Genomic DNA, 11733 nt, shown 5'->3' on the forward strand with positions numbered 1-11733 from the left:
AATTGATATTTCTGTTTTAATTTGCTTCATTATTTATTTATCTTTGTATTACTTCCCCTATCTATCTAATCTTCTATTTAATTTCCCCTTTTATTTATGTATTTATTCATTTATTTTATTAACTTTTAAATGTATCTATTTATTTTTGCATTTATTTTTTATTTTATATTTATTTTTTAGATTTATTTATTAATTGTTAAATTGTATTGAGCCATTTATTCATTTATTTATTTTTGATTTTGGCACGTTTCCTCCTCCATAGGCTACCACTGGTACAGATCTGGAATATGATTTATAAAAATGAATTGCAATATTGGTCAGAACTACTGTAGACACTCTCTCAAAATAATTCCGTGAAACAGCACTAAGTGACATTTTTAAAGTAAGAGAAGATATTCTTTGAATCACTGTATAGCTTACCGTAGTGAGGTTAGTTTTCCACATTAGGGTCACAGGCTTGTTCTAAGGCCTAAGAGATGAGGTCGTGTTAAAGGTTCCTCCTACCTGTTCAAAGAGACTAATCAAAGACTGCAGACAGATCCACAGATGAATGAGTTAAGGCACCCAGCTACTGCGCCATGATGCCAGGTCCCAGAGGTGCATGGTCGCAAAAAGAGGAAACACGTTAAGGACCAAATGCCAGCAACCGAGTGAAATCAAAGAGGAAGACATACAGCGAGGCACCTTTTACCATTTAGAGGCAGCTGTAGAGGAAGCGCAGGTTTCATTATGGATGTAATGGAGAGCCGGCCAAGGTCAGAAAGCAATCATCATTCTGACACCTCGCCCAGCAGGCAGCGCTGCTCCTCAGGGCACCGCCAGCGCTAGAAGAGCTGTCTTACACATAACAACAACAGGCGATGGAGGCCAAAGGCAATGTCACAGGCCACCCCTCCATCGATAACACTGCAAAGGACCTGTAAGAGAGCTTTCTCATAGCAGAAAATAGGGCCTGTCAGCGTGCAAAAATTCTGGGGCTTCATGTCAGAGAGCTTAGTCCAGCAAGTGATCCTGGGTGTGGACATGTGTTGACTTGACATGTGTCTAAACTGGCTGGAGAGGCACTGAGTCAAGAATAAGCGCCTCTTTTACAGGAGCTAACCGAAGCTCAGCATATGGCAGGGCCCGTGGTAGCGTAAAGTAAAGACAGGAGGCAGAAGAGCGCGAGGCTCGTCCCAGGCATGAGCTGCCATCCCCGTAGAGGAGCCCTGTAATTAGCAAGGCTAATGAAGAATCGGGCTGAGACTAATGTCCCCGCTGACCTCTGAGCCCTCTTGGCAGGGCGAGAGGGTGGACTTCAACAGAGCAGAACATGATACTATGCTATAGCCATTAACCCTGACCCAGCACTCCCCTCAGGCTTACATCTGGTGCAGGACTGGACCGGTACCAAATCTCAGTGGGCAGCAAGACTGAATACCTGGGTCCGCGGGTAATGAATTGTCTGATAGGCCCTATTATCTCTCATCTCCTCCAGCTCACGAAACAGTAAATTCAACCTTTTCGAAGACAGTGTGTTATTACCGGGGTTGTGCTTCTCATACCGCTGCCATTGACTTAAAAATGCAATTCAAAAACGCATCCTCAAGAGTCCTCGTTTTAAGTCTGCACACTGTGGATATTCCATCATTATAGAAACTGTTGTTGTCTGTTTTGCACAGCATGGTTCCTCACACTGTGATTACATAGCGGAGGAAGACACCTGTCACATGGAGCTGTTACTAGCTGTTACTAGCTGTCAAGGCTTCCTACAGATTGGATGCTGCTCATATGAATGCGTAGGTAAAAAAAAAATGACAAACCTAATCTTGAAGTGATTTTATGTGTGCCCAAATCCCAATTTCAGAAACAAAACGTTACAGCCTAAGGAGGCAAAAGAATTACCGACTCTGGAAATTGATTCAGAATTATTTGGAGCTACATGGGGAATCATTTTTATTCCAAATTGGGAGTTTTTTTGGGTGAAGCTATTTTGTTGCTGCGAGGTGCTGGAGATGAGAGACAAGGAGTCTGAAATGCCCAAGGAGAGGATTGTCCTGCAGTATATATCAGCATTAAATTAGTTGTGATGACACATTTGAACGCTAACGGAGCAACATGACTGTCACCAGTCACCATTATAAACAGCAGCCCCACTGATGTGTGTCAAGCTTTACATGTGAGAGAGGAAAAATACACATCAAACAATGCAAAATAATGGACATCCCAGTAGAAAGTAGCATAGAGCACAGATGGCCATTATCACAATTCATCTCACGGTCTGTCAAAAAATGTTAAATTATATTTAGATTATAAATAACTGTTGTTCTAATGTTTCGGTATTGTTGTATGTAATGTTTCGGTTAGCCTTCCTCATGAAAGGACTTTTTTTAGACACACTAGCGGTTCACTTTGGTCCACACGGAAATACTGTAACTCATCATAGTATTGCAAGAATTGCCGTGACATTTTGAACAGACATTCATGGTCCCCAGAGGATGAAACCCTCATGATTTTAGTAATCCACCGACTTTTCATCATCATCAGGTCAAACTTTAAATTTGTCCAATACTTTGGTTCATGACTAAATGCCCGGAAAACACATTCCCATCAGCCTCAGCTGAACTTTGTGTTTAGTGCTAATTACCAAATGTTAGCATGCTAAGCTAAGATGTTGAACTTGGTAAACATACCTGTCAGGCTTACGAAAAGTAATGCTCTGTAATATCCCGCAAAATGAATTTGTATGTAATCCACGTAATCATGGAACCAGGAAGTATAAAGAGCGACTAATGGCGTGTAGAGAGGAGGTCGGGGTGAATGGGTGGGTCAAGAAACACTGGACTTTCGCTCAGGAGACCGGTGTTCGTACCCCGTTTAAAACCACAAGTCAACGTTGATTTATTTGTCACGTAACTTCCATAATTAAGTAACACCAATTCCGGAGTTATTTTAACCTATACCACAATCTTTTCCTAAACCTAACTAAGCAGTTTTCTTTGCCAAAATGATCTTTTCCTAAACCTAAGTAGTTTTGTTTCCTAAATCTGTGCCTTAGAACAGCCTCACAGAGCTCCTAGCATGGCAGTAGACTCCTTTTTATCACCTAACACAAAATAGCAACAATACAAATTGTTAAATGACACAAATTGTATATGTTGTTGTATTAATACCAGTACAATAGACTGTCTTTATTTTAGAAGGCTCTATTATAAATTAAGTGTTTACCAAGATAAGATGGGATATTTCTTTAGTGACATCTTAATATGATCTTGATGAAATAGCTGAAGCTCTTCAACATACATACTGTATATATCAAATCTACGCTAGGCCTACCAGTCTTCCACACAGTGGTATTGTGTGAAAGAAAAAAATATTGGGCAGGATAACCAAATTAAAACAGAAATATACACTGTGCTGTATGTGAAGAAAAAGAATAAAAACACACTAGCTTTGTGTAGTTGTCTGTTTGATTAGACCAAGTTGAGGAAAAGGACAGATAAATATTGTATAAATGAATTTATTGTGTAATGTGAGCAATCAAATTAATTAAGGGGTCCACAGCTGTTGGAGGCGAATAAGGCCATGAATTTTTCAGTGCTACCACTTCTCCCTAAGATTTTACAATAAATATTTCTGGAGGTCTTGGATGAATTTTTCATGGCTGAGTGGGGGAGATGAAAGGCGAACGAGGGATCCAGGGGACGGGAGCTCTCTGCTGCTGACACACCACAGAGAGGTGCATCGGCTCCAATCTTTATCAATGAAACCCAACCGGCACTATTGCTTTAATTACCCTGCTTTGTCAAGCGTTCCACTATCAATAAAGAAAGGCTGGGCCTTGTGGTCGGCTACAGGAGGAGGAGGAGGAGGAGGAGGAGGAGGAGGAGGAGGAGGAGGAGGAAGAGTGGGGGTGATGATATCATGAGTTCCACTTGTTTCCATGCCCTCCCACTTTAAGAGAGGAAATGATGTAACCGTGATTGAACGGAGTCTAGACCACCTCGCCATCCCACTGCAATCCGACTGCAACCTGCGTTTTGTTTGTGAGTTCAGAGAGAGCGGCCGTATCAATCTCAACAGCGTGATGGTGTCAGATACAGCAGCTCTACCTTTAATTCAAGGCTGTATCATTTATTTATCTGTGATATCCTTGTGGGAGACAAATCAATAAAGCATCAAACTGCTATGCACCACTGTATACTACATACCATGAAATGGTGATAAATACCACTGATTTGCATGCTATTGTGGAAGCATGAGGCATAGAGTGGATGAATAAATCAGAATTGTGCACAACTTGTATGTTTCCCCTGATTTGGTATGCAGGGAGGATCCTGAGGTAACTAATTCAGGAGAGACATCTGTTGGGTGGGCAATGCATCAGCAATACTCCACCTGGAATGGCATCCATAAACAGCATCCCTTCTTTTTCACCCAGTGCTAAAGTACAGCGATCAGAGAGCAGAGGTGGTGGTGGTGGTGGTGGTGGTTGTGGAGGTTCTATGTAAAAGATGTGGTAGTTTTAGCACCACTTATCCCAGGTTCTAAATAACAACTAAGATCTTGAACATCTGTATATGAAAGCAATGGGAGGTCTTGTTAGGTGAGGTCAGGTATGACATGAACGTATTATAATAGACTGTGTAGCCAATAATATGTGGACACCTCTATACTTTGAGTATGGGTCTTTTTGTAATGGTTTGGGCTTGGCCACTTGGTTCCAGTTCATGGAAATCATAAACCCACATTAACTGATGTTTGACCACATGGGGGCAGCAGGAACAAGTTGTAAACACAACATTGACATGTTGTCACCCATAGACTGTATATAAGAGGTGGACGTAGTCACAGTGACATCACTCATTGGATTGTGTACCGCCGTTTTAAAGCCTTGAGTTTGGCATTTTGGCCATCGCCATCTTGCTTTTATTGGCAGTCGGCCTCTTGGTTTTTGGCATTCACCATCTTGGTTTTTGGCCGTCTCCATCTAGGTTTTTTGCAGTCACCATCTTGTTTTTTTGCAATCAGAAGTGACACGAGAGGATGGAGCTAAGTACAACCAAACGCTGAATAAGACATTTTTAGGCGACCAAAATGTTTCAATTGTAGCATGTAGTTGGGTTTCAAATAACCTGAGAAATCTAAGTCCAATATATCTCCTTTGAGCTTTTTTTTGGTTTCCACAACTCCTGAGTGAAATATCTGTCTCTTTAGTTGCTAAATGCTCCACTATGGTCACCAGCTGGTTGCTAACTGTGTATGTCTTCTGGTTGGTGCTGGGCGGGTAGTGTACAGTGGGTTTATCTGAGCTCTTTTTGTCTGGAAACATCTGCCTGCTGTGTCTGGAAACAAGGTTGATGACAGTGAGAGTGAACTAAAACAGTAAAGTTTGGGGAAGGTCATTTCCTGTTTCAACTTGACAATGCCCCTCTGTGTGCTCTAAGCTAAGTCCATAAATAGTTTGGTATGTAGGAACAGTGGTGGAAAGTAACTGAGTACATTTACTGTACTCAAGTACAATTTTGAGGTACTTGTACTTTACTTGAGTATATACATTTTCTGCTACTTTCTACTTCTACTCCACTACATCTCAAAGGTAAATATTGTACTTTTTACTCCACTATTTATCTGACAGCTGTAGTCATTAGTTGCTTTTATTAGATTAACATTTGACATAAAAGAAAATATTTATTTGTCACTTATAAATAAACACATGATATAATGCACTAGTATACAAATACATCAAATTTGGTCCACAAACTACAACATTAAAATACTCTTACATGTATTTGTTACTGATAAAAACAGAATAATATAATATTCTATAATAATAAAAACACATTTGAAGGGAGCCTTTATGCATAATGAGTGGGCTACTTTTACGTTTGGTACTTTAAGTACATTTTGCTGATAATACTTCTGTACTTTTACTTAAGTAACGTTTTGAGCAGTACTTCGTCCACCTCTGTGGAGGAACCAGAATCCATAGGAACTACATTTGTATTGGACGATTCCACACCTTCACCACCACATCAGTACCAGTGGAGTAAGGAAGGTTGAGCATGTAGCGCTTTTGACTAAAATTAATATTCCTCTCTTCTTTTTTTTTACATAACCACAATCCTCCCTTAAAGGGGACATATCATGCTCATTTTCAGGTTCATGTTTGTATTTCATGTTTCTACTAGAACATGTTTACATGCTTTAATGTTCAAAAAACACATTATTTTTCTCATACTGTCTGTCTGAATATCCCTGTATTCATACTCTGTCTGAAACGCTCCGTTTTAGCGCATTTCAATGCAATGGCAATGGAATTGCGTTGCTAGGAAACAGCTTGGGTCCATGTTTACTTCCTGTCAGTTGATGTCATTCACATACACTGAAACAGGAAATAAACTGGGACACATTTAGTATGTTTACGTTTAAAACTGTGAAATGGTCTAAATATTGTAGATTTGTGACGTCACAAAGGGACAGAAATCCTAACAGCTTGTTTCAAACGCACAGTTTCTGAATACGGACTGTGTGTGTTTCTCCATGGATTGAGTGTTTTGATACTTTCACAGTATTTATATATAACTTAAACCTGCTTTATAATATAAAAGACATGAAAATATACAATATGGGACCTTTAACCATAACCAAGTGTTTTAGTTGCCTCACCTTGATTTTAAAGGTAGCAAATCCCTGCAGCCTGGCTCCAAAAAGAGTTGAGCTGTTATAGCAGCAAATGAATGCCCATGGTTCTGGACTCACATATAATGTTTAATTGTCCAAACACCTCCTGCCACACAGTGTGTATTACGGTACAATGTTAACATTGTAATCTGTGTTCTACTAGCCGTGTTGTTTTGAAATCTATTAATAGAAAGCAAAGCAGGCTTATGGCCAACAGCTCCACTCAGCACTTAGGAGGACCGATTGTTTCATTCTGTTATATTCCCACCAATCAATGCGTTCACTTCAAAGCGATGGGAAACGCTTGCATCCAAAGTAGATTGATCACTTCTAATACAAGTCATTAACATACAAGTTGTTAACAAGTGAGGCCTCTGTACTGTATCTAGGAATCAAGAGAGTCATCGATAAAGCCAATTTGAGACTTTTAACGTCTTAAAACCTTGAGTACACACTCCTCCACTCCAGAACGGGATCAACCGCCGTTAAACCGTTTTCTTCCTCTGTGTTTTTCCGTCTCTGTCCTTCGCTTCACTCACTCAACCTCAGCCACTTAGCTCAAAGCCTGTACTACGGCATGAGACCACTGGTATACTTTACTGATGATAAATTTATAAGCCAAACGGAGGGGAAAGTATTAAACAACCTTGTGAATAGCCGGGGTTCGCGTATCCTTTTCATCAACAAAAATAACTCTTCAAAGGCAGTAAAAGCATGCTTAGAGAGTAAAAGGCCATTTTAGCAGACGAGGCTGATGTTGGGAGGGGGTGAAAACAGAAACAATCCAACCTCTGATAGCCCACAACTCCCCTTCCCTCCCTACTATCCCAAACCTCTGGCCACACCACTACCAACACCGCACACATCCCGCCCCTTAAAAAAGCTAAATCAAGGCTTTGAAAAACATACAGTGTCTTTAATAATTCAAGCGTTGGTGGGTTTGAATAGCCTCTTTAGCGTAGAAATATACAGTCTCCTGATATAAGATCAGTCCCTCAGGGGCTCCCTCAACATCTTACTGCAGTGTGGCCTTTCTTAACTGCAGTATGGGCTGCTGCTTAACCTGCCTTCAAGTAGAAATATGGAACAGGGTTGTATAAGGTGTACCACAGTAGTATGTATGTATGTATGTGCATGTGTGTATATACAGTATATATATAGTGTGTGTATATATGTATATATATCAGGGCTGTCAAAGTTAACACAATAATAACGCTCTAACACAAATTAATTTAAACGTCACTAATTTCTTTAACACATTAACGCAATTTGCGATTTTTAGGTTGTAGCAGACTTGGTTGTAAAGCTACTGGTATCATATGAAACTAGAAAACCTTGGTACATTGGTACAACCACCATACAACCATGTCTAGCTTGTTGCTAAGGGGGCTAAATAATGCTATGAAGTTATGCTATGAAGTTACGCTATGAAGTTACGCTACGAAGTTACGCCACGAAGTTACGCCACGAAGTTAAGCCACGAAGTTACGCCACGAAGTTACGCCACGAAGTTACGCCACGAAGTTACGCCACGAAGTTACGCCACGAAGTTACGCTACGAAGTTACGCTACAACGTTAAGCTAAGAAGTTACGCTACGACGTTAGGCTAAGAAGTTACGCTACGAAGTTATGCCACAAAGTTATGCCACGAAGTTACGCCACGAAGTTAAGCCACGAAGTTAAGCCACGAAGTTACGCCACGAAGTTCATCACGAAGTTACACTATAAATTTTGCCTACGAAGTTACGCAAAATTTTGGCAGGGAAAAACTGGCATGGCCATTTTCAAAGGAGTCCCTTGACCTCGGACCTCAAGATATGTGAATGAAAATTAGTTCTATGGGTACCCACGGCCATGAACAATCATGCGATTTATCACGATTCAATATTTTAATCAATTGACAGTCCTGATATATATATATATGTATATATATATATATATATGTCTGTACATATGTGCGTATATGTGTGTATATGTGTATATACATGTGTGTATATATGTATGTATATACCGTATATGTACTGTATATATGTGTGTATATATGTATATATGTGTGTATACGTGTGTATGCATACAGTATACATATATATATATTTGTGTAGGTGTACAGTTGAAAAAAGAAAAGCGTTCTGAACTTATAACACCCTGTGAATCCTCGAATCAAGTGCAAAGTTTTGCAGTGAAGCAATTATTGCAGTTGACGAGCATCTTTACTGGGGTTGTGGACTAACACAGGATTGTAAATATTTAACTATCTTTGCACCCAATGCACATTCATATTTCATCAGGTTTCTCGCAGTTTTATTCTCAAAGCAAAGCGTCGGACTGCATAATTATTTCAGTTTAGCATTTTTTTTTTTTCTCCAACCTATTACTTTCATAAATACAGGAATTTGAGTTATAGCTCCTCAGAGGGCTAATTTAAGAAAAGCATGCATTAATTAACACAACCTAGATGGAGAGGAAGAAATCCCTAAGTAAGCTGTTGGCAGATATCAAGGATGATCTTCGCCTTCAAAGGAAATGGGGATGGATTTGAGAGGATGCGGCGGTTTAATCAATACTGTTGACTCCCGAGGTTGGCAGGTGTGGTTGGCGCGCACCTCTCAGTAGAAGCATTTCCATCATTCAGGAAGAAAGCTTCGACGCGGCCAAACTGGAAATCCACTCCCAACTTTCCAAGGCCCTCGGTTGTCGAAGTGTTTAATCGTAGTTAATTTCCGATTTTTCGCCATAAAAAGTGTATTAAATATTCATCCGGGCATTTCTTTGTCTTTACTTCAACCCCTTCAGTGTACGGCGCCGTACAGTATATGTGACTTCAATCATTTTGTTGTATGCTTCCATTTGTGTGCATGTCCATTCTCACATCTGATGTGTGGAATAATGAAATAAATATCGAACTCTTAAATATTTTAGTGCATTCTAGGAGTAAAGTGGAAGTGTTTTTCTGACAGACCTTGCCCCCACCAACCGCCCCCCCTCCACCACCCCTCTGTCTCTCCTCACAAATGCATTGTGTGCACTGGCCGGCCCAATCCATCACTCTGCGTCTGGCGGGAGAAAAAGCACTTTCCCAGGGTGGGTGTTTTTTAGTTCTGCCAGCGCTGCTGTTTCAGCGGGCACCCGTGAGACCTCGCTGATGGACACTCTGGTCATCACTGGCAGGGAGCTTTGGGACTCTCTTCAACCCCCTGCCCCCTCCTACCCACCCCCCCTCCTATCTCCACCTCAGCCTGTTCCACTCACCTCATGTTTTCACCAGCACCTTCCTTTGTCCCAGCAGTGTTGTGCACTCCTTTTTGACAATGATGACTACCTGAATTCTCCCTTGCAAAGTGGCTCGGCCTTCGGAGACCAGCGACGCTCCGTCCGTTCGAGGTCTCGGGCCTCCACAGGGTGTTTGGAGACACGAACATATAGGAGGAAATAATCAGATTATTATTGTTTTGATCATATATATACTTTCTAGTCTAGTGGACGATTACATTCTGATGGGATTCTCAATGGAGACACAGTATTTTTCCCCATTCAGCCTTATTTTTTCATCACAAAGCACAGAAGAAGAGGCTTTTTCCTTCACATGTATGTGTTCAGAACAATTATGTAGAAGTAAATCTATTCAAATTGAAGTCTGCTCCAGTTTTACTCCGACAAACTGAGATTTGATTTCCAAAATGCTCGCTCGTCTCTTCTACACAAAGAAGCCAGCGGGGAGAGGGTGCAATCGCTGGAGAGAAGTGGGCTGGAAGGCAAATCTAGGTGATGCGTATGTTCTTAGAGTGCCCCTGGGTCTTCCATGGGTAGGTAGGATCTGACAAAAGAGATCTGTACAACAAAAAAATCCTCCACTCTGCTTGAGCATGGGATATTAAGCCCAGATAAAGATTCTCTCTTAAACATACTCCCTTCTCTCTTTTCATCCCTCTTTTCTTCCCCTCCCTCTGCAGTGGCAGAAGAAATTACCCATTGTACCATTAGATAAACCCAAACAGCCCTCTCCGTAAGACCTCCAGTTCCTCGTGCAGTCCCAGCTTGGCGTCCCTCGGGTGTTTGTTCAAAAGGAAAACTCTGCGGTGCCTCCGGGGGATGTTTAACTCATTGCAATGGCAAGTATTTAGAGAAAACTCAACAAGTTTGAGGCTGTCAAAGCTGGAATCCAACTGTCAGGCAGAATTATGTCTCCGAGGCGTCTGATGTGAGGTAATGACCAATTGCATCATTTTGACAAACCCACCATCGATGAGAACTAGGGCAGGCGGCGATTGCTTCTGCACGAGTGTTTCATTTGAATTCGAAACACCGCTGCTAAGTGCATTAAATGATGCTGATTAACTAAGATTATAGCTGCAGCAGGGATGCGATTTCTGTTTTGATACAGAGCATAAATTGAGGCAGAGCAAACATTTTTTTTTTTTTCTTTTTTGGAGTGGCTGATGAATAATTGAACGTCAGCAGAGGGTACATCAATAAAGTGGTAATGAAGCATATTTGTGTGAAATTTCTAATTCTCAAACTCTGTCACTCTTCGAGCAATCTATAGCATCTGGTGGTGTGATGAGGCTTACTGTATGTTAATTTGATTCCTATTAAATGGCACCTTTTCAAAACAAAATTCAAATAATAATTCAAAACAAAAAAAAATAAACGGAATAATAACAGCACCTTTAATACTACTACTGCAACTGCTGCTACAGCAAATCATGACAGAAAATTATTTATATTTTATTTATATTTATTATTATTATTATTATTATTATTATTATTATATATATTATTATTACCTGTTTTTTGTCATAGAGCTATTTCATCTAAATTAGAATATTTCATGACATGACATTTCAGGATTATTATTATTTTATTTTTATTTATTAGTAGTAGTAGTAGTATTAGTATTAGTATTTTATTTATTTTTATTGTATTATTACCTGTTTTTTTGTCATAGAGATATTTCATCCAAAATAGAATATTTCATGACAGATTATTATTATTTTATTTGTATTATTATTTATTAGTAGTAGTAGTAGTGTTAGTATTATTAGTAGTATTTTATTTATTTATTTTTTATT

The 11733-nt window shown here is 40.0% G+C and overlaps 1 long non-coding RNA gene across 1 annotated transcript in view; it reads left to right on the forward strand.

The window, feature by feature from the left end:
• LOC141768627 (uncharacterized) overlaps positions 1 to 11360 on the forward strand; it is a 30111-nt gene extending 18751 nt beyond the window's left edge. The window contains exon 3 of the long non-coding RNA XR_012594125.1: positions 10615 to 11360. This is a non-coding gene — a long non-coding RNA (uncharacterized LOC141768627). The remainder of the gene's footprint in view (positions 1 to 10614) is intronic.
• The last annotated feature ends 373 nt before the right edge of the window (positions 11361 to 11733 follow it).

The sequence above is a fragment of the Sebastes fasciatus genome, chromosome 5 (genome assembly GCF_043250625.1).
Source record: "Sebastes fasciatus isolate fSebFas1 chromosome 5, fSebFas1.pri, whole genome shotgun sequence".
Classification (NCBI taxonomy): Eukaryota; Metazoa; Chordata; class Actinopteri; order Perciformes; family Sebastidae; genus Sebastes; species Sebastes fasciatus.